Source organism: Haemorhous mexicanus, chromosome 10 (genome assembly GCF_027477595.1).
Source record: "Haemorhous mexicanus isolate bHaeMex1 chromosome 10, bHaeMex1.pri, whole genome shotgun sequence".
Classification (NCBI taxonomy): Eukaryota; Metazoa; Chordata; class Aves; order Passeriformes; family Fringillidae; genus Haemorhous; species Haemorhous mexicanus.
This window is the reverse complement of record NC_082350.1, coordinates 26,744,537-26,766,435: the sequence shown is the minus strand read 5'-3', so window position 1 is coordinate 26,766,435 and position 21,899 is coordinate 26,744,537. Positions and strand designations below refer to the sequence as shown.

Sequence of the window (21,899 nt, the reverse complement as noted above, 5' to 3'; positions counted from 1 at the left end):
AAATGTAACTCGTTAAAAGAAGTTAGTGCCAAAGCAGTTAAGAGGAAGCTCGAGAGGCTCGGTGGGCCTAGAGAAGGAAGCGGAGACCGCCGGTTGACGGTGGCCGTAGCTCCGGACCTGAAGGCGAGCTCCTCGGGTGAAAGATCCGTGACGATGTCGAGTTGAAGAAGGCTGATGACTCTGTTTACGACAATGTGGAGAGGGGTCGGAACTGCCCTGCCCGGCAAAGGCTCTGGTGAGGCTGAGGAGAAACCCTCTCCCTTTACTTCCAGAGAGCTTGTCCCACTACAGACCTCTGTGCTAAGCTGACATCAAATTGCCCCCTGTGATAGTAAAGGTTTTTCCCCTTCTCCCAACTACTGGCCCCGACACTTAGCTTTTGGAAAACGGGCGGACGAATTCCATCGTTGGTTGGACGTGGACGTCGAGACGTTCTCCGCGTGTGCTTCGGTGCTGCCGTTTGCAAACTTTGGCTACGAATCTCCACGGGGTGCCTAAGACAAAACAGAAAAGGTGACTATTGCCCTCAAAAGGAGTAATCCCCAGGACTCCTCCCCACCGCTGCCCCAGATCACCTCAAATCTTGATTTGACTCCGGAAGCTGCCCAGAAGACGCCTGCAAAAAGAGAAGGTACACGCTTAGCATGCTGCTGCTTAAAACTCACCTATGAGTCACCCCGCCTAAACACCGACTCACCTGCTCTCGTCTGTTCCTTGGCATGCCTAGGGCAGCGACAGCACCTGCAAAGAAACGAAGCAGAAAAGCATGCTGAGATACTGTGAAAACCCAACCTCCCTAATCTGACAAGTATGCCACACCGATACCTTAAGCTTACACCCACCTGGCATGGGCGTGCTTGGCCATGATAGATAGCAAGTGGACCACCTAAAAAAAAAAAAATTGTAGAAACTTAGAGCCACCCCAGAAACTGAGACCTCAGCAATAACAACTGCCTCTGTACTCTACTCAACGCTCACCTTGCCCACTCAGCCTTGACTGCTGCGCCCTGCCTTGACTTCCTGAAAGGAAAGACAAAGAACAGGGCTGTAACAGAGTCACCATTTATGCTTCCCCTGCAGGCACAAGCAGTGACTGACCTGCTCGGGGGAAACGCCTCACCCGGGATGGGGTGCTCTGCCATGGATTTTATCCTTCTGCATCTGAAAAAAAAGTTAGGACAAAAGTCAAACTGTTGCAGGATAACTTAAGAGCGCCAGATATCTTGTGTCTGTCTACAAATCCCATCTAGAGTCCAACAACACCCCACATTACAAATTTCAAGGCCCCGGGACTTCTCCTACTGCACCAGGCTGTGCGGCAGGGCAGAGCGGCTCGGACACAAATATGTGCAGACACCCGTGACACGGGACGGGACGTGACAAACAAGGGGGACACAACACAGACAGAAATCTCTTGGCAAGGGAAATGACTGCAAGGACCGAGAGAATGCAAAATTAGATGACCGAGGTGAGACCGATGGAGAGCTGATGAGGCTCAGAGAACCTGGGAGGAAGAAGATGCTAACTGAATGATTTATTCCAAGAAGCGCAAAGATGGATGCCCGAGAATCCTACGGTCACAATCCTCTGCCTAACCTCGCATTCTGACAAGCCCTAACCTGCCATAATGGATCTTTGTGGGGCGCAGCTGTCCGTAAAGCTTGGAACAAGACCTGAGAAGACATCTGTCTGGATGCTTCTAAAGAGACATGCGATTCTGATGGCAGTCTGAGCTCCCAAGTCAGAAGTTCTATGGCATTGGTGCCAGAATAAAGAACGCAGATCACAGATGCCAAGAGTGGTTTCTGATTGGCCCCTCAAAGGCCTGAGGTAAAAGACATGACATATACAAACAACACAGAATGCACGCTAGACAAGTGACACGACACACACCGGGACTGCTCTGCCCTGTGCACCTCGGCACTGTGATCAAAAGCGATACTTTCCCTTTACAGGGCCTAAGGGGGCATTACTTGGACTTCCCCATCTCCAAAGCCGAATCAAAATCCCCTCCCCGTGAGTTGTGACCCAGACCCTGCTTTCATCCCCTCTGTGGGTCGTAGCCCTCTACTTATCTCTCGGACAGGTGGGCGTGCCGATCCGTGCTGGGTGGAAAGAAGGCGGACCCGCTATCTGGGAAGTCCCTGCTGACACCAGGCTGTTGTCTGTTCTGTAGTCTGCCAGAAGAAAGGAAACCAAACGTGAGCGCAAAATCTTAGTGGCACAGCGGCCAAAACGTGACAATTCTACTACTCACCGTTCTCCTGAGAATGCCCGGCTCCTCGGGCCGCATGCTTCAGGCCTGCTCAGCAGCTGACGCCGTCGTCGCAGGGTGCACCTGGGTTAAAGTGGAGACAAGGTGATCTGGCATTGCTGAGACCTGAGTGGAGCCTCCCTCCTCCTCCCTGCCTCCTCGACTCACCGCAACTCCTCGGCCGTTCCTGAGGGCTGCCAGGATGGGACCATGAAATAGAAAAGTTGAAGGCTTCATCACAGACTCCTGTAGCACTTCCACGGGGCTCACATTTGCAGGAAACCCGGTGCCTCGGCCGGTTGGTGACGGGGGCTGGACGTACGCCTAGTCGATTGCCTAAAGTGCACAAACGAGAATGAATGCTTAGAGTTGCACCAGAAAGTGAGACTTGAGCAATAACAATTGCTCCTGTACACTGCTCAATGCTCACCTTGCCTACTCGGACTTGACTGCGGCTCTCTGCCTTGACTTCCTAAAAAGAAAGACAAAGAACAGTGATGTAACAGAGTCACCATTTACACTTCTGCTGCAGAGACAAACAGTGAGTGACTGACCTGCTCAGGAGGATGCCCGCACCCAGGATAGGGCCCTCTGGGACAGATTTGATCCATCTGGATCTGAAAAAAAGTTAGGGCAACAGTCAAACTGTAGCAGGATAACTTAACTTGCAGAGCTCCAGACATCTTGTGCCCATCTACAAATCCCATCTAGAGTCCAACAACACCCCACATTACAAATTTCAAGGCCCCGGGACTTCTCCTACTGCACCAGGCTGTGCGGCAGGGCAGAGCGGCTCCGACACAAATGTGTGCAGACACCCGTGACACAGGACGGGACGTGACAAACGGGGGACACGACACACACAGACATCACTTGGCAAGGGAAATGACTGCAAGGACCGAGAGAATGCAAAATGAGATGACCGAGGTGGGACCGATGGAGAGCTGATGAGGCTCAGAGAACCCTGGAGGAAGAAGATGCTAACTGAATGATTTATTCCAAGAAGCGCAAAGATGGATGCCCGAGAATCCTACGGCCAGAATCCTCTGCCTAACCTCGCATTCTGACAAGTCCTAACCTCTCATAATGGATCTTTGTGGGGCGCAGCTGTCCATACAGCTCGGAACAAGACCTGAGAAGACATCTGACTGGATGCTTGTCAAGAGAGATGTGAGTCTGATGGCAGTCTGAGATCCTAAGTCAAAGGTTCTAAGGCATTGGTGCCAGAATAAAGAACACAAATCACAGATGCCAAGAATGGTTTCTGGTAGGCCCCTCAAAGGCCCGAGGAAAAAGACATGACATATACAAACAAACAACACAGAATGCACGATAGACAAGTGACACAAGACACACCGGGACTGCTCTGCCCTGTGCACCTTGGCACTCTGATCAAAAGCGACATTTTACCTTTACAGGGCCTAAGGGGGCATTACTTGGACTTCCCCGTCTCCAAAGCCAAATCGAAATCCCCTCCCCGTGAGTTGTGACCCAGACCCTGCTTTCATCCCCTCTGTGGGTCGTAGCCCTCTACGTATCTCTCGGACAGGTGGGCGTTCCGATCCGTGCTGGGGGGGAAAGAAAGCGGACCCGCTATCCGGGAAGTCCCTGCTGACACCGGGCTGTTGTCTCTTAGTCTGCCAGAAGAAAGGAAACCAAACGTGAGCGCAAAATCTTAGCAGCACAGCAGCCAAAACGTGACAATTCTACTACTCACCGTTCTCCTGAGAATGCCCGGCTCCTCGGGCCGCACGCTTCAGGCCTGCTCGGCGGCTGACACCCTCATCGGACCTGGGTTAAAGTGGAGACAAGGTGATCTGGCATTGCTGAGACCTGAGTGGAGCCTCCCTCCTCCTCCCTGCCTCCTCGACTCACCGCAACTCCTCGGCCGTTCCTGAGGGCTGCCAGGATGGGACCATGAAATAGAAAAGTTGAAGGCTTCATCACAGACTCCTGTAACCCTTCCACGGGGCTCACATTTGCAGGAAACCCGGTGCCTCGGCCGGTTGGTGACGGGGGCTGGACGTACGCCTAGTCGATTGCCTAAAGTGCACAAACGAGAATGAATGCTTAGAGTTGCACCAGAAAGTGAGACTTGAGCAATAACAATTGCTCCTGTACACTGCTCAATGCTCACCTTGCCTACTCGGACTTGACTGCGGCTCTCTGCCTTGACTTCCTAAAAAGAAAGACAAAGAACAGTGATGTAACAGAGTCACCATTTACACTTCTGCTGCAGAGACAAACAGTGAGTGACTGACCTGCTCAGGAGGATGCCCGCACCCAGGATAGGGCCCTCTGGGACAGATTTGATCCATATGAACCTGAAAGAAAAGTTAGGACAATAGTCAAACTGTTGCAAGATAACAACCTGCAGAGCTCCAGACATCTTGTGCCCATCTAGAGTCCACAACACCCCACATTACAAATTTCAAGGCCCCGGGACTTCTCCTATAGCACCAGGCTGTGCGGCAGGGCAGAGCGGCTCCGGCACAAATGCGTGCAAACACCCGTGACACAGGACGGGACGTGACAAACAAGGGGGACACGACACACACAGAAATCTCTTGGCAAGAGGAATGACTGCAAGGACCGAGAGAATGCAAAATGAGATGACCGAGGTGAGACCGATGGAGAGCTGATGAGGCTCAGAGAACCCTGGAGGAAGAAGATGCTAACTGAATGATTTATTCCAAGAACTGCCAAGATGGATGCCCGAGAATCCTACGGTCAGAATCTTCTACCTAAGCTTGCATTCTTACACGTCCTAACCTGTCGTAATGGATCTTTGTGGGCCGCGGCTGTCCGTACAGCTCGGAACAGGACCTGAGAAGACATCTGACTGGATGCTTGTCAAGAGAGATGCGATTCTGATGGCAGTCTGAGATCCTAAGTCAAAGGTTCTATGGCATTGGTGCCAGAATAAAGAAAGCAGATGACAGATGCCAAGAATGGTTTCTGGTAGGCCCCTCAAAGGCCCGAGGAAAAAGACATGACATATCCAAACACAGAATGCACAATAGACAAGTGACACGAGACACACCAGGACTGCTCTGCCCTGTGCACCTTGGCACTCTGATCAAAAGTGACACTTTCCCTTTATAGGGCCTAAGGGGGCATTGCTTGGACATTCCTGTCTCCAAAGCTGGATCAAAATCTCCTCAAGGTGAGTCGTGACCCAGACCCAGCTTTCATCCCCTCTCTGGATCGTAGCCCTCTACTTATCTCTCGGACAGGTGGGCATGCCGATCCGTGCCAGGTGCGAAGGAAAGCGGATGCGCCGTCTGGGAAGTCCCTGCTGACACCAGCGACTGCTGTCTCTTAGTCTGCCAGGAGAAAGGAAACCAAACATCAGTGCACAATCTCAGCAGCACGGCGGCCAAAATATGACAGTTTTGCTACTCACCCCTCTCCTAAGAACACCCAGGTCCTCCGGCCGCATGCTTCAGGCTTGCTCGGAGGCCATCGCCATTGTTGCAGGGTGCACCTGGGTTAAGTGGAGACAAGGTGATTTATCATGGCTGGGACCTGAGTGGAGCCTCGCTCCTCCTCCCCGCCTCCTCCACTCACCGCAACTCCTCGGCCGTTCCTGAGGGCTGCTAGGATGGGACCATGAAATAGAAAAGTTGAAGGCTTCATCATCACAGAGTCCTGTAATACTTCCACACGACTTGCATTTGCAAGAAACCCGGTGCATCGGCCGGTTGGTGACGGGGGCTGCATGTACGCCGAGTCGATTGCCTAAAGTGCACAAACGAAAACAGATGCTGAGAGCTGCACCGGAACCTGAGACCTCAGCAATAACTGCTTCTGTACACTACTCAATGCTCACCTTGCCCACTCGGACTTGACTGCTGCTCTCTGCCTTGACTTCCTAAAAAGAAAGACAAAGAACAGTGCTGTAACAGTCACCATTTACACTTCTGCTGCAGAGATAAACAGTGAGTGACTGACCTGCTCAGGAGGATGCCCGCACCCAGGATAGGGCCCTCTGGGACAGATTTGATCCATATGAATCTGAAAAAAAGTTAGGGCAACAGTCAAACCGTTGCAGGATAACTTAACTTGCAGAGCTCCAGGCATCTTGTGCCCCTCTAGAGACCAACAACACCCCACATTACAAATTTCAAGGCCCCGGGACTTCTCCTACTGCACCAGGCTATGTGGCAGGGCAGAGCGGCTCCGGCACAAATGCGTGCAGACACCCGTGACACAGGACGGGACGTGACAAACAAGGGGGACACAACACAGACAGAAATTTCTTGGCAAGGGAAATGACTGCACGGACCGAGAGAATGCAAAATGAGATGACCGAGGTAGGACCGATGGAGAGCTGATGAGGCTCAGAGAACCCTGGAGGAAGAAGATGCTAACTGAATGATTTATTCCAAGAAGCGCAAAGATGGATGCCCGAGAATCCTACGGTCACAATCCTCTGTCTAACCTCGCATTCTGACAAGCCCTAACCTGCCATAATGGATCTTTGTGGGGCGCAGCTGTCCATACAGCTCGGAACAAGACCTGAGAAGACATCTGACTGGATGCTTGTCAAGAGAGATGCGATTCTGATGGCAGTCTGAGATCCTAAGTCAAAGGTTCTATGGCATTGGTGCCAGAATAAAGAACGCAGATCACAGATGCCAAGAATGGTTTCTGGTAGGCCCCTCAAAGGCCCGAGGAAAAAGACATGACATATACAAACAAACAACACAGAATGCACACTAGACAAGTGACACAACACACACCGGGACTGCTCTGCCCTGTGCACCTCGGCACTGTGATCAAAAGCGATACTTTCCCTTTACAGGGCCTAAGGGGGCATTACTTGGACTTCCCCATCTCCAAAGCCGAATCAAAATCCCCTCCCCGTGAGTTGTGACCCAGACCCTGCTTTCATCCCCTCTGTGGGTCGTAGCCCTCTACTTATCTCTCGGACAGGTGGGCGTGCCGATCCGTGCTGGGTGGAAAGAAGGCGGACCCGCTATCTGGGAAGTCCCTACTGACACCGGGCTGTTGTCTCTTAGTCTGCCAGAAGAAAGGAAACCAAACGTGAGCGCAAAATCTTAGCAGCACAGCAGCCAAAACGTGACAATTCTACTACTCACCGTTCTCCTGAGAATGCCCGGCTCCTCGGGCCGCACGCTTCAGGCCTGCTCGGCGGCTGACACCCTCATCGGACCTGGGTTAAAGTGGAGACAAGGTGATCTGGCATTGCTGAGACCTGAGCGGAGCCTCCCTCCTCCTCCCTGCCTCCTTGACTCATCGCAACTCCTCGGCCGTTCCTGAGGGCTGCCAGGATGGGACCATGAAATAGGAAAGTTGAAGGCTTCATCATCACAGACTCCTGTAACCCTTCCACGGGGCTCACATTTGCAGGAAACCAGGTGCATCGGCCAGTGGGTGACGGGTCTGGACGTACGCCGAGTCGATTGCCTAAAGTGTGCAAACGAGAATGGATGCTTAGAGTTGCACCGGAAAGTGAGACTTGAGCAATAACAGAAGCTTCTGCCCGCTAGTCACTGCTCACCTTGCCCTCTTCAACTTGGCCTCTGCTATCCAGCTTGACTTCCTGAAAATAAAGGCAAGGAACAGTGCTGTAACAGTCACACTTTACACTCCCCCCGCAGAGAACAGAGACTGACCTGTTCAGGGGAACCCACTCACCTGGGATGAGGCGGTCTGGCACAGATGTAATGCATCTGCATCTAAAAGAAAGTTAGGACAAAAGTCAAAGGTCTGCAGGACAACTACACAGCTCCAGACATCCCATGTCAATCTAGGAATACCATCTAGAGTCCAACTGCACCCCACATTACAAATTTCAAGTCCCCGGGACTTGTCCTATTATACCAGGCTATGCAGCAGGGCAGAGCAGCTCTGGCACAAATATGTGCAGACACCCGTGACACAGGACAGACAGGACGTGACAAACAATGGGGACACGACACAGACAGAAACCTCTTGGCAAGAGGAATGACTGCGAGGACCGAGAGAATGCAAAATGAGATGACCGAGGTTGGACCGATGGAGAGCTGATGAGGCCCAGAGAACACTGGAGAAAGAAGATGCTAACTGAATGATTTATTCCCAGAACTGCAAAGATGGATGCCTGGGAATCCTACGGTCAGAGTCCTCTACCTATCCTCACATTCTTACGAGTCCTAATCGGCCATAATGGATCCTTGTGGGGCACGGCTGTCCGTACAGCTCAGAACAGGACCTGAAGAGACATCTGACTGGATGCTTCTAAAGAGAGATGCCTGTCTGATGCCTGGCTGAGCTGCCAAGTCAAAAGTTCTATGGCATGGCTGCCAGGACAAGGAACGCAGAGATCACAGATGCTAAGAATGGTGCCAAGGTTTCTGAAAGGCCCCTCAAAGGGCTAAGGTTAAAGACATGTGACATGGGATATCCAGACAACACATAATGCACGATAAACATGTGACATGACACACGCCGGGACTGCTCTGCCCTGCGCACCTCAGCGCTGTGATCAAAAGTGACACTTTATGGGGCCTAAGGGGCCACTGCTTGGACATCCTGGTCTCCAAAGCAGACTCAAAATCCCCCCCCCAGTGACTCCTGACCCGGCACCCCGCTTTCATCCCCTCTATGGGTTGCAGCCCTCTACTTATCTCTCAGAGAGGTGGGCATGCCAGTCTCTGTCAGGTGCAAAAGAGGCCTCGCCATCTGGCAAGTCCTTGCTGTCTCCAGTCTGTTGCCTCTTACTCTGCCAAGAGAAGGAAAACCAAACATCAGTGCACAAGCTTAGCAGCACATTTGACAAAACCCAACACGTCTGCTACTCACCATTCTCCTAAGAATGCCCGGCTCCTCAGGTCACACGCTTCAGCTGGACTCTGAGGCTGACCCTGTCGTTGCGGGGTCTGCCTGGGTTAAGCAGAGACAAGGTGATTTGGCATTGCCGAAACCTGATGGGACCCTTGCTCCTATCCCCTACCTCCTAGACTCACCGCAACTCCACGGCCATTCCCGAGGGCTACCCAGACTGGACTGTGAAACGGAATATTTGAAGGCTTCATCATCAAGTCCTGTAATACGTTCAGAGGGCTCACAGGAGCAGCAAACCCGGTGCATCGACCGGTTGGTGACGGGCGCTGGACACGCGCCAAGTCGATTGCCTAAAGCGCACAAACGAGAATGGATGCTTGGAGCTGTACCAGAAGGGGAGACCTGAGCAATAACAACTACTTCTGTGCACTACTTAATGCTCACCTTGCCCACTCAGCCTCAACTGCTGCTATCTGCCTTGACTTCCTGAAAATTAAGACAAAGAACAGTGCTGAAACAGTCACCATTTATGCTTCCTCTGCAGATACAAACAGCGACTGACCTGCTCGTGAGAACCCCCTCGTCCGGAATGGGGCCCTCTGGCACAGATTTTATCCTTCTGCATCTGAAAGAAAGGACAAAAGTCAAACAGCTGCAGGATAACTCTGCCACAAGCACCTTATGTCAATCTAGGAATAGCATCTAGAGTCCCCACATTACAAATTCCAGGTCCCTGAGGCTTGTCCTATTATAACAGGCTATGCAGCAGGGCAGAGCAGCTCCGGCACAAACGTGTGGACACCCGTGACACAGAATGTGACAAACGAGGGGATGCTAAACACAAACAACACATTATGCTGCAAGCAGTGTGAGACAAGGATGAGAGAAAAATTCCTGGCAAGATTAATAATGGCAAGGAGCGAGAGGATGCCAAAAGAGATGACTGCTGCTAACGCAACAGCGGATGCATGAGGCTCCTCCAAGGAGCAGAAGAAAAGACTGGAACAGAGTGACCTGTTATAGGAACTGTTGGTCACGATGATCAAGATGGCTGTGAGAAAATGCTATGTTTAGAATGCTCTCCATATCAGACAATCTTATAAGCCCCAGGACATTACAACTCACAGCCAGAATGGATGGATGGTGATACAGCTGGGAACAAGGCCTCAAAAGACATCCAACTCGCTTCTGAGAAGCGACTGGGACATCGTGCCGAGGAGTGCAAAAGTTCGAGACCCGAGAGATGACGGCTGATGCTTGTGATAAGGGCCTCGAGGGGAAAAGGCAGAGATATCTGATCCCAAAGACACACCCGGTAACACAGTACACAACACAGACCAGAGCTGTTCTGCACTGCACATCCTACAGCTGCAATCAAAAGTAAAGCCTCTCCCTTTAGCTGTCCTAAGAGACCTCTTAGAGGATATCCCTTTACCCTCTGCTAATTTTTACATCAGTCCCAGGAATTTCCAACCCAGTACTCTCCTATCATCCCATCTTCAGGCCGCGGCCCCTGGCTTATATTTTAGATGACCGGTGATGTGAGTCCACGTTGGACCTCAAATGAGTCTGCCTTGGAGGGCCCCATGATCCAGCCTGTTAGCCTCTCACACAGCTACAATGAAGAAAACAAAAAACAATGTATGAGTTTAGTGTTATGTGGGCCAAATCCCAGCAAGTCAGCTACTTGCCCTCTCCAGAATGTACCTGGGTCCTCGAGGCTCCAGCTTCATCCCGAGTCCAAGGCTGTGCCTGTTATTATGAGCGGCACCCGGGTTAGAGAGAGGCAAAGTTACATGGCATTTCTGTGACTGCAGTGGATAAGCTTGTATGCTGTAAGACATGTAAATGCCTCTACTACACAGGTAAAAAGCCTTGAGGGGCCCTTGAATAGACACTGTTTCTCACCCTGCTGCCTTCAAAGCCCACCCCCCCCCCCAATAACTCCTAATCACATACCTGCTCACCCTCCCTCTCCTAGTCACAATCCTCAACTCATCTGAAGCCTCAATCTCAAACATCACCTTTGAAGCTGGGCAGATGCTTTTTTGTGACACAACAAATCTGTTGAAAAAAAGTGTTGCATTTGACACAATCTGGAATTTCAGGGAGTTGAACTCCTGAAAAAAAAAAAACCACAAAACAAAAGAAAAGAAACCAAAACAAAACAAAAAAAACCCCAGAAATTACAAAAGTACCTTACCATTCCTGAACACACAATCCAAAATCACAAACTTAAGTACTCTGTATTCAATGCTGTTTTCTTCGCAGTATCTTCAAAGCCTCTGTTGCTTTAGATGCCCAGAAGCACCTGCTGAAAACAAGCTAAGAAAAACCAAAAGAGCCTCTTCACTGAAATGAGAGGAGACCTCTTATACTGGATGATCCTAGAGAGGGAATGAAGGCCCTTAGCAAAGGCTGGGGTTAATATACCCCTGATGATGCCCCACCTCTCGTTCCCATGGCACCCAGGAAAAGGGAGGGGGCAAAGCCCACCAGGTATAAAAGCCCTCAGAGCAGCTGCAGCTGTTTGGCTCTTCTGACTTGAATTCAAGGGAAGTAAATGGCTTGATAAAGGAGAAAACTGTGCAGGGAAATAACAATGCTTTCTTTTTTGCTACAACTACCTGGAGTAAAAGGGCAGAGAACTGGTAAGAAATAAAGCTTTCTGTTTAGGCAGCATAACTAGATAAATTGGGTAATTTGCTGTTAACTTACATAATAATTCCTTAGTGGCTACTTAGTACTTTGCATGTGACTAAGTAGGGTGGCAAAGAATACTAATGATATGAATTGTCTAAGTCACCTTAGGACCTCTAATTAGGGCTATCTACATTATAAATAAAAATAAGAGAAATAGTACCCTCCTGGGCAGTGTAAGGGTTAAGTACATGCCAGGCTCACCCTTCTCTGAGATATTTGGTACTAGGGCACAGAAAGAAGTGCCCTGAAATGTAGTTTTAAACCCTTAAAATGCTGAAAAAGGCAGAGCTTCCTTCAAGGGGTCCCCTTAAAATGAGGAAATGGGGCAGTTACCTTTACTGCAAGTAATACAATGGCAAATAGATAGCTACTGCCCTTTAATGTAATCTCCTGAAGTTTTGGGAACAGAGGGGTTTTCATCGCTTTAAATCTCTCAATTGATGAGAAAAGATGGATTTTCCCCTCAATTCAAACCCTTAAGATGGGGGGACAGCTGGACTTCCCCCTCACTTTAGGGCTTAGGACAACAAAAAGGGGGCAGTTACCCTTAACTCAAACCATAAGAAACATCATCGAGGTTTTCCCCTTCTAATTAAACTGGAATACATCAAAAATGGGGACTCGCTGTCAATTAACAGCCCTAACAGCATAGAAAAGGCAGGGATTCTTTCAACTGAGACCATTAAAATTATAGGGGAAGCAGGGTCCCTCGCAATTTGAACACAAAAAATAATGGGAAAGGAAGCTTTTTCCCTGTTTTAACCCTTTTTCTCCTAATAACAGCTCTCTTTTCTGGGAGTGCTGAGGAGGGTCTGGGGGCTCTGGGGAGGGACTGACACAGTAAAAGGGGAAAGTTGAAAGCTCTCCCCTGGAACCCCACGTGCTGCCCGGCCCGCTCAGATGCTGCCCCTTGGCAAGAGGGCTCTTCCCTTGGCGTTTTCTCGAAGCGATGCTCTGCGCCCGGGTTGGTCTGGCTGCTCCCTAGTCCCTGCTGGATGCTCCAACCATAGCTCCTGGAGGGGCGGTTGGGATACCCCCGTTAGCCCCTCTGGACTAGCGGCTCCCTGTGCGGGTGTGCCCGGGTACCCCTCTGAAAGCAGCTGGTCACATGGGGGGCTGCTAGACCTTGGAGTGGGGGGTGAGGTGAAGAAAGGTCCTGTGGGGAGTTCCTTCCTCTACACAGCCCTTTGTCTGCCCCTTAAACAATGGGGTGCCAGACTTTCCTTTCCAAGGAAATTAACAGTCTTTCCTCTCTGTGTGCCCGTGGCTGAAACTGGAATTTGCCTCCAAAACTGCAGACATAGAACAATCTCTTGGAGACTGCAGCTACCAACACCAAGAACTCTTGCTGCCCTTGGAGTGCCACGTGCCTGCTGTGAATGGACATCGACACAGAGGAGAAGTGGGTTTGGTTTTGCAGGGAAGACGGCCAGCGCAGGATTTCTCCAGGAGTGAAACTGCCCCTGCCGAGAACTCGGGCTGCCCTGGCGGTGCCAAGCACCTCCTGCAAACTGGCATCAGGAAACTCAGGGGGTGAGTTTTTCTGTGCAGAAGTTCTCCCAGACTAAAGCTGAGAGCATCTAACCCTAACCACAACAACTCAGCTGGGTCTAAATCTTACAACCTTCGGACTGGCAGTGTGGGACCCAATCCATTGTGCCACCACTGGCCCCCTTCTAAAGCATTCCGCTGCAGTCCTAAAACTTTGCCGTTTCAGAAGGTGTTTCCTATGACCCTGACCATAATCTTGAAAATATGCTAAAGAATCCTAAAATGGCTTTGAAAAGGCCCCAACAATACCCTAAAAAATCCCAGAAAAGTCTTAAGAAACCTTCCAAAATCCCCTAGATATCTTTAAAAGTCCTGGAAAAAACCTTCAAAAGACATGCTCAGACTCCAAACTTTACCTCTTGCTCTCCAGCCCGCAGATGCCATCACTACCTTTTTGCGGTGGGTCTTCTTGTCCTCTGAAGGTTCTGTCATTGTCCTGGTATGAGGGTTGCTGTCTTGTCCAACCGGGAGGGTTCCGGGGTGATCTCACTGTTAGGGTTGCTGTGTTGTGCTGCTCTTGGGGGAAAAGGCTGCTGTCAGGGGAGCTGGTTAGGGGGAGGTATGGGCTGGGCTGAGGGGTGGTGCGCCTGTACCCTAACTTGCCTCCTAAGCTGTACCCTGTAGCCCTGATCTCCATGGGACTGTCCAGCCCTCAAGACCTCTCCCTTTACCCCTCAACCCCTCCTTCTGTCCCCCCTCAGTTCCTGTGTGTCACCCTTAACCCCTCTCCTTTGCCCCTCAGTCCCCAGCTTGTCTGTGTCATCTTCCAGCTGCCCCTGCCACCCTCAGCATTTTTGTGTCACCCACTGCCCCCTCTCCCTGTTCCTCCCTCTGCTCCCAGCCTCTGCCACCCTCAAGCTGCCCCACAGTGCCCCTCAAGCTGCCCCACAGCCTCCATGTGTTGTGTCATGAAAAGACCCTAAAAACCCCTAAAAACTCCCTGAAAAAACCCTTATCTTCAAAATGCCCTAAAAACTACACAAAAACCTAAAAATAGCCTTGGAATACTGTTAAAATGCACTAAAAATACCCTACTTTTAAAAAACCCCTAAAAATTCCCAAAGAGCCTTTAAAAAAATCCCTAAATAGTCCTGAAAGAGCTCTAAAAATGCCCGAAAAATCCTTAAAATGCCGTGACAAGACCCTAAAAAAGCCTAAAAATTCCCTCAAAAACCCTAAAAATACCCTAGTCCTAAAAAGTCCTCCACATACCCTCAACAGTCCGAAAAAAGCCCCAAGAACACCCAAACCCCAGCCCCAAATATTCTTAAAAGTACTAAGAAAGCCCGTAAAATACCCTAACAAAATCTTTTAAAAGTCCTGAAAAAAGTCCTAAAGGTATCCTAAACATTCCCAGAAAATTCCTGAAAAACTCCTCTGAAAAAGTCCTAAAATATCTTTTCAAGGCCATGAGAAAAACCCTAAAAAAAAAGCCCCAAAAAACCTGCTCAGCCCCCAACTCCTACCTGTCACTCTCCAGACCACAAACATCATTGCTACCTTTTTTATTAGGGCTGCTGCCTGCAGCTGCTGGGAGAGTTCTGGGGCTGTCCCAGCATTACCGTTGCAGCCTTGTGCTGCTTTTGGGGAAAACTTGGGGTCCTAGGGGTGCTGTTTAGGCTGACCTTAGGGTTGGGGTGAGGGCTGCTGCACCTGTACCCTAACCCTACCTGGTACCCTGTGTCCTTTGTACCCCTAACCCTCGGTGTGAACTCTCCACCTGTCAAGCCGCCCCCTCTTTGCCCCTCAGCCAGCAATGTCTGTGTGTCACCCCAAGCCCTCTGACATTGTCCCTTGGCCCCCTAACCTCCACTGTGCACTCTCCACCTGGTTAGGGGTGGTTTTTAGGGTGAGGTTAGGGGTGGTGTTAGAGCTGGTTCACCAGTCACCCTCAAGCAGCCCCCACTTTGTCCCTCAAGGCATTTGCTCACCCTCTTCTTGTCAGCCTCAGGTTCCCCACTGCACCCTCTCAGCATCTCTGTGCCACCCTGGGCCCCCCCCCCCCCCAGTTGCTCCTAATGCCCCCTTCTGCCGCTCAGCTCCCCCCATGCTCTGTGTCACCCTCCAGCCCCCTCCCCTCAGTCCGCAGCCCTTTGTGACACCCTGCAGCCCACAGACGTTGTCCCTGCCTGTCTTATTTGGGTGTTGTCTTGCGGCGAGAGCTGCACTGCGCGCCGAGGGTTCAGGCTCCCACGTGCTGCTGCAGAGTCACGGCCACGCGGTGGGTGAAGTAACGGATGGAGCGGGGAGCGTGGTGGGAGGGGTGAAGGGCGGAGTGAGGGATGGAGCAAGGGCGGGCTGGACAACAGTAGGGATTAGTGGCAGAGAAGGGGACAAAGCGTAGGGGGCTGAGCTGAGGAGATGAGGGTTAGGAGGAAGCACCCCGTAAGTCCAAGAGCAAACCTGCAGCCAATGAGAACTCGGAGTGACCTGGGAGCGCCAAACGCCTTTGGCAAACTGATGCGAGGAAACTGGGCTGGTGAGTTTTGTTTCCCATGGAAAAGGGACGGCATTCGTGTCCGTGGGCCTGCACCCTGCCCAGGACCTTTGGTCTCGAGTGGGCTGCCACCTCCTAAAATTCCAAACATCGCAGGTGAGAAGGGGGGTTGGAAATTTGACTTGGGGTAGAAACCAATTTTGGATTTAGTGAAGTCTGCTGGTGAAACTTGTGTAGTTTGTTAATTGGTGTGCTCGCAAAAAAGCCTGCAGAGGGAACAAAGGAAGTTCAAGGCTACTTAGAAAGGAATGCAGGCATCCAAGCTGAAGATAGATAAGGAGAGGGGGCCCCCACCGTAGGAAAAAGTGAATCTAGATTACAACTGAGTGCAGGGCCTTCTCCCTGTGCGAGTAAAAGTTTGAGGATTTGCCGGCAGCCATCGCCGAGTGCTGAGGGATCCCCTGGTCGATAGGGACCCCTTGGGGCAGGTATAATTTTAACTCAAGTCTCGGGACAGAGCTGGTGGCTCCTTTAGCACAAGAGTATTTACATGTAGAAGCAATTCCCTCACTTTCATCTCATTTTTATTTAATCCCAATAATTCAATACATATCACAAGCAATGTGCAGTTCTGGTTTTTCCCTGTACACCATTTGTACAAAGGACTTGGACACAGCATGCAGTCATGATTCAATTGAATAAATCCTGGTTTACATTTCAAAGGATCTTGCTGTGAATAACATGTTCACTCTCTTGTGAAGATTTAAAAAGCTTATTAAAGGATAAGAGGAGACAAGGACCATAAAGCAAAGGTTATTATGGCTGGGTGCATCTTGGCACTGAGCCAAGACCACGATGTTACCTTGGAGGATACTCCTTAAATACCTTTTCCTTTATGCCTTTTTGCATATTCATAGACCCTTATGCATGTCCATAAACTAGGGTACATTTTCCAGGAACTATTTTATGTGGCTCCTCCCACTTCCGTCTTTTAGAGCATGCATGTTTCTTGGCTGTGGGTTTGTCTCCTCTTTACTGCTTCTAGTTTGGGCCTTGGTCCGTATTTTAGACAGATGGAGAGTGCCAGTTGGCATATCTGTAGCAGGTGTCCTCATCCTGTGTTCATTGGATGTTTTCCCATCCAAGCAGGCATTTGACTGCAAGCATAGATATTTCACTGCTATGTCTAGGCTTCATTAACAGTAAAAATACAAGCTATATCTTTATAACAAAGTCACCTTAACATCACACATTAAAAAATCCATTTTAATATATGTGAAAAGCCAATATTATAAGATGTATCTAAAACATGGCACTGGCACTGCATATTTGCAGATCTGAACTGCTCAACTATCCTTGAGGCCACATTCAAGTATGTGTGCAGCCCCAATCACAGTCCTGCAGTGCTTACAGCACGAGCCCTACAATTCCCCTTTCTAAACCCGAGTGATTTTAGCTCTTAACCCACAAGCTTTACTTCACTACCAGCTCTGTTCTTCCAGCTCGAGCTGCACATTTCTCCAGCTCTGCTTCAGGGCAGGTTCTGTTGCCCTTGAAAGGGCAGCATCTTGGTCTTGGCTACAGCTCTGCAACAATTCAGCTCCCCCCGAGGGTCGTTAAGCCCACCCCACCATCAATATCCCAGCTCCACCAAGACTGCTACTCCTGACCTACAATCCCCTGTCACTGTGACAGCTCCTGTATCAGTTCACCTCGATGCCCACAGGCCCATTCTCAGGTCTAGTTTCTTTTCCAATTTCATTCAAAGTCCCAGCCCTGCAGCCCACTTCCCAGCTCCAGAGTGATTTCACCTGCAGCCCTACACTGGCCATCACAGACCTAGGCAATATCCTGGCATGTCTGGGATTTTGAGGGACAGTGTTGCAGCTCCCTTTTCAGCTCCAGGCATCTTTCAGTCACTATAACCAGCGCTAGCATAGACCTCCTGGACCTACAATTATATTGGCGCAAGAGCACTACAGTCTTCGTGCCAACTCGATAGTTCCTATCATGTGTTAATCCCTGATGCCAGCCCAACAGTGATGAGAGTTCCGGCCCAAGAAGTCCCCTTCCCAGCCACAGTAAATTTGGCTCTTGTCATGTGAGCTTTATTTCACTGCCAGCTCTCTTCCTCCAGCTCTGTGTTACCCCAGCTTCAAAGGGCAGCATCTTGGCCTTGGCTCCAGCTCTGCAACAATTCAGCTCCTACCCAAAGGTCTCAAAGCCCAACCCAACATCAATATGCCAGCACCACCGTGATTTCAGTGCCTGCCTTACTGTTCCCAGTCAAAATGCCTGTCCCAATATGATTTCTCATTGCTGCACACTGCCCAGATCCCAGGACTAGAATTTCTTTTCCATTTTCACTCCAAGTCCCAGCCCGTCAGTCCACTTCCCAGGCCCTCAGTGTTTTCTGCTCCATGCCAGGAGGTGCCCTCCCTGGCCCAGGCAATATCCTGGCATCGACGGGGCTTTCGGCGCAACGTGTCAGCCCCCTGTTCCTCTCCACACAACCCATTTTTATTTCAGTCACAATACCCAGCCCCTTCACCCGTGACACGGGCCGGCAGTGTTTTCGGCGCAAGGAGACTACGGTTCCTGTGCCACGTTCAGCCCCAATCCCAGGCGGGCAATGATGAGTCCAGGCCCAGTGATGTCAGCCCTTTCAGCTGTAATCCCACAAGCTTTATTTCACTGGCAGCTCTGTTCTTCCAGCTCCAGCTGGACGGTCGTCCGGCTTCGAAGGGCAGCATCTTGGCCTTGGCTCCAGCTCTGCAACACTTCAGCTCCTAGCCAAGGGTCTCAAAGCCCACGCCAGCATCAATATGCCAGCCCCCCATGATTTCAGGTCCAGATCCTCAATCCCCAGCCACGGTGCCAGCCCCTGCTTAAGTTCACCTGGATGGCCACAGCCCCGGTTACAGGCCTAGTATCTTTTCCATTTTCAATGCAAGTGCCAGCCCCTCCGTGTTCTCTGCTCCATGCCAGGAGGTGCCCTCCCTGGCCCAGGCAATATCCTGGCATCGACGGGGCTTTCGGCGCAACGTGTCAGCCCCCTGTTCCTCTCCACACAACCCATTTTTATTTCAGTCACAATACCCAGCCCCTTCACCCGTGACACGGGCCGGCAGTGTTTTCGGCGCAAGGAGACTACGGTGCCTGTGCCAGCCCTGTGGTTCCTGTGCCACGTTCAGCCCCGATCCCAGGCGGGCAATGATGAGTCCAGGCCCAGTGATGTCAGCCCTTTCAGCTGTAATCCCACAAGCTTTATTTCACTGGCAGCTCTGTTCTTCCAGCTCCAGCTGGACGGTCGTCCGGCTTCGAAGGGCAGCATCTTGGCCTTGGCTCCAGCTCTGCAACACTTCAGCTCCTAGCCAAGGGTCTCAAAGCCCACGCCAGCATCAATATGCCAGCCCCCCATGATTTCAGGTCCAGATCCTCAATCCCCAGCCACGGTGCCAGCCCCTGCTTAAGTTCACCTGGATGGCCACAGCCCCGGTTACAGGCCTAGTATCTTTTCCATTTTCAATGCAAGTGCCAGCCCCTCCGTGTTCTCTGCTCCATGCCAGGAGGTGCCCTCCCTGGCCCAGGCAATATCCTGGCATCGACGGGGCTTTCGGCGCAACGTGTCAGCCCCCTGTTCCTCTCCACACAACCCATTTTTATTTCAGTCACAATACCCAGCCCCTTCACCCGTGACACGGGCCGGCAGTGTTTTCGGCGCAAGGAGACTACGGTGCCTGTGCCAGCCCTGTGGTTCCTGTGCCACGTTCAGCCCCGATCCCAGGCGGGCAATGATGAGTCCAGGCCCAGTGATGTCAGCCCTTTCAGCTGTAATCCCACAAGCTTTATTTCACTGGCAGCTCTGTTCTTCCAGCTCCAGCTGGACGGTCGTCCGGCTTCGAAGGGCAGCATCTTGGCCTTGGCTCCAGCTCTGCAACACTTCAGCTCCTAGCCAAGGGTCTCAAAGCCCACGCCAGCATCAATATGCCAGCCCCCCATGATTTCAGGTCCAGATCCTCAATCCCCAGCCACGGTGCCAGCCCCTGCTTAAGTTCACCTGGATGGCCACAGCCCCGGTTACAGGCCTAGTATCTTTTCCATTTTCAATGCAAGTGCCAGCCCCTCCGTGTTCTCTGCTCCATGCCAGGAGGTGCCCTCCCTGGCCCAGGCAATATCCTGGCATCGACGGGGCTTTCGGCGCAACGTGTCAGCCCCCTGTTCCTCTCCACACAACCCATTTTTATTTCAGTCACAATACCCAGCCCCTTCACCCGTGACACGGGCCGGCAGTGTTTTCGGCGCAAGGAGACTACGGTGCCTGTGCCAGCCCTGTGGTTCCTGTGCCACGTTCAGCCCCGATCCCAGGCGGGCAATGATGAGTCCAGGCCCAGTGATGTCAGCCCTTTCAGCTGTAATCCCACAAGCTTTATTTCACTGGCAGCTCTGTTCTTCCAGCTCCAGCTGGACGGTCGTCCGGCTTCGAAGGGCAGCATCTTGGCCTTGGCTCCAGCTCTGCAACACTTCAGCTCCTAGCCAAGGGTCTCAAAGCCCACGCCAGCATCAATATGCCAGCCCCCCATGATTTCAGGTCCAGATCCTCAATCCCCAGCCACGGTGCCAGCCCCTGCTTAAGTTCACCTGGATGGCCACAGCCCCGGTTACAGGCCTAGTATCTTTTCCATTTTCAATGCAAGTGCCAGCCCCTCCGTGTTCTCTGCTCCATGCCAGGAGGTGCCCTCCCTGGCCCAGGCAATATCCTGGCATCGACGGGGCTTTCGGCGCAACGTGTCAGCCCCCTGTTCCTCTCCACACAACCCATTTTTATTTCAGTCACAATACCCAGCCCCTTCACCCGTGACACGGGCCGGCAGTGTTTTCGGCGCAAGGAGACTACGGTGCCTGTGCCAGCCCTGTGGTTCCTGTGCCACGTTCAGCCCCGATCCCAGGCGGGCAATGATGAGTCCAGGCCCAGTGATGTCAGCCCTTTCAGCTGTAATCCCACAAGCTTTATTTCACTGGCAGCTCTGTTCTTCCAGCTCCAGCTGGACGGTCGTCCGGCTTCGAAGGGCAGCATCTTGGCCTTGGCTCCAGCTCTGCAACACTTCAGCTCCTAGCCAAGGGTCTCAAAGCCCACGCCAGCATCAATATGCCAGCCCCCCATGATTTCAGGTCCAGATCCTCAATCCCCAGCCACGGTGCCAGCCCCTGCTTAAGTTCACCTGGATGGCGACAGCCCCGGTTACAGGCCTAGTATCTTTTCCATTTTCAATGCAAGTGCCAGCCCCTCCGTGTTCTCTGCTCCATGCCAGGAGGTGCCCTCCCTGGCCCAGGCAATATCCTGGCATCGACGGGGCTTTCGGCGCAACGTGTCAGCCCCCTGTTCCTCTCCACACAACCCATTTTTATTTCAGTCACAATACCCAGCCCCTTCACCCGTGACACGGGCCGGCAGTGTTTTCGGCGCAAGGAGACTACGGTGCCTGTGCCAGCCCTGTGGTTCCTGTGCCACGTTCAGCCCCGATCCCAGGCGGGCAATGATGAGTCCAGGCCCAGTGATGTCAGCCCTTTCAGCTGTAATCCCACAAGCTTTATTTCACTGGCAGCTCTGTTCTTCCAGCTCCAGCTGGACGGTCGTCCGGCTTCGAAGGGCAGCATCTTGGCCTTGGCTCCAGCTCTGCAACACTTCAGCTCCTAGCCAAGGGTCTCAAAGCCCACGCCAGCATCAATATGCCAGCCCCCCATGATTTCAGGTCCAGATCCTCAATCCCCAGCCACGGTGCCAGCCCCTGCTTAAGTTCACCTGGATGGCCACAGCCCCGGTTACAGGCCTAGTATCTTTTCCATTTTCAATGCAAGTGCCAGCCCCTCCGTGTTCTCTGCTCCATGCCAGGAGGTGCCCTCCCTGGCCCAGGCAATATCCTGGCATCGACGGGGCTTTCGGCGCAACGTGTCAGCCCCCTGTTCCTCTCCACACAACCCATTTTTATTTCAGTCACAATACCCAGCCCCTTCACCCGTGACACGGGCCGGCAGTGTTTTCGGCGCAAGGAGACTACGGTGCCTGTGCCAGCCCTGTGGTTCCTGTGCCACGTTCAGCCCCGATCCCAGGCGGGCAATGATGAGTCCAGGCCCAGTGATGTCAGCCCTTTCAGCTGTAAT

General features: G+C 51.8%; 1 long non-coding RNA gene across 1 annotated transcript; it reads right to left on the bottom strand.

Annotated features, from left to right (window-relative positions):
- Nucleotides 1-575: 575 nt before the first annotated feature.
- Nucleotides 576-1,074, bottom strand: LOC132331487 (uncharacterized). Its single transcript, XR_009487605.1, has 4 exons — nucleotides 979-1,074; nucleotides 843-886; nucleotides 698-741; nucleotides 576-616 (listed from the first exon to the last, which is right to left on the bottom strand). It is a non-coding gene; the product is annotated as an uncharacterized LOC132331487 (long non-coding RNA).
- Nucleotides 1,075-21,899: the final 20,825 nt, after the last annotated feature.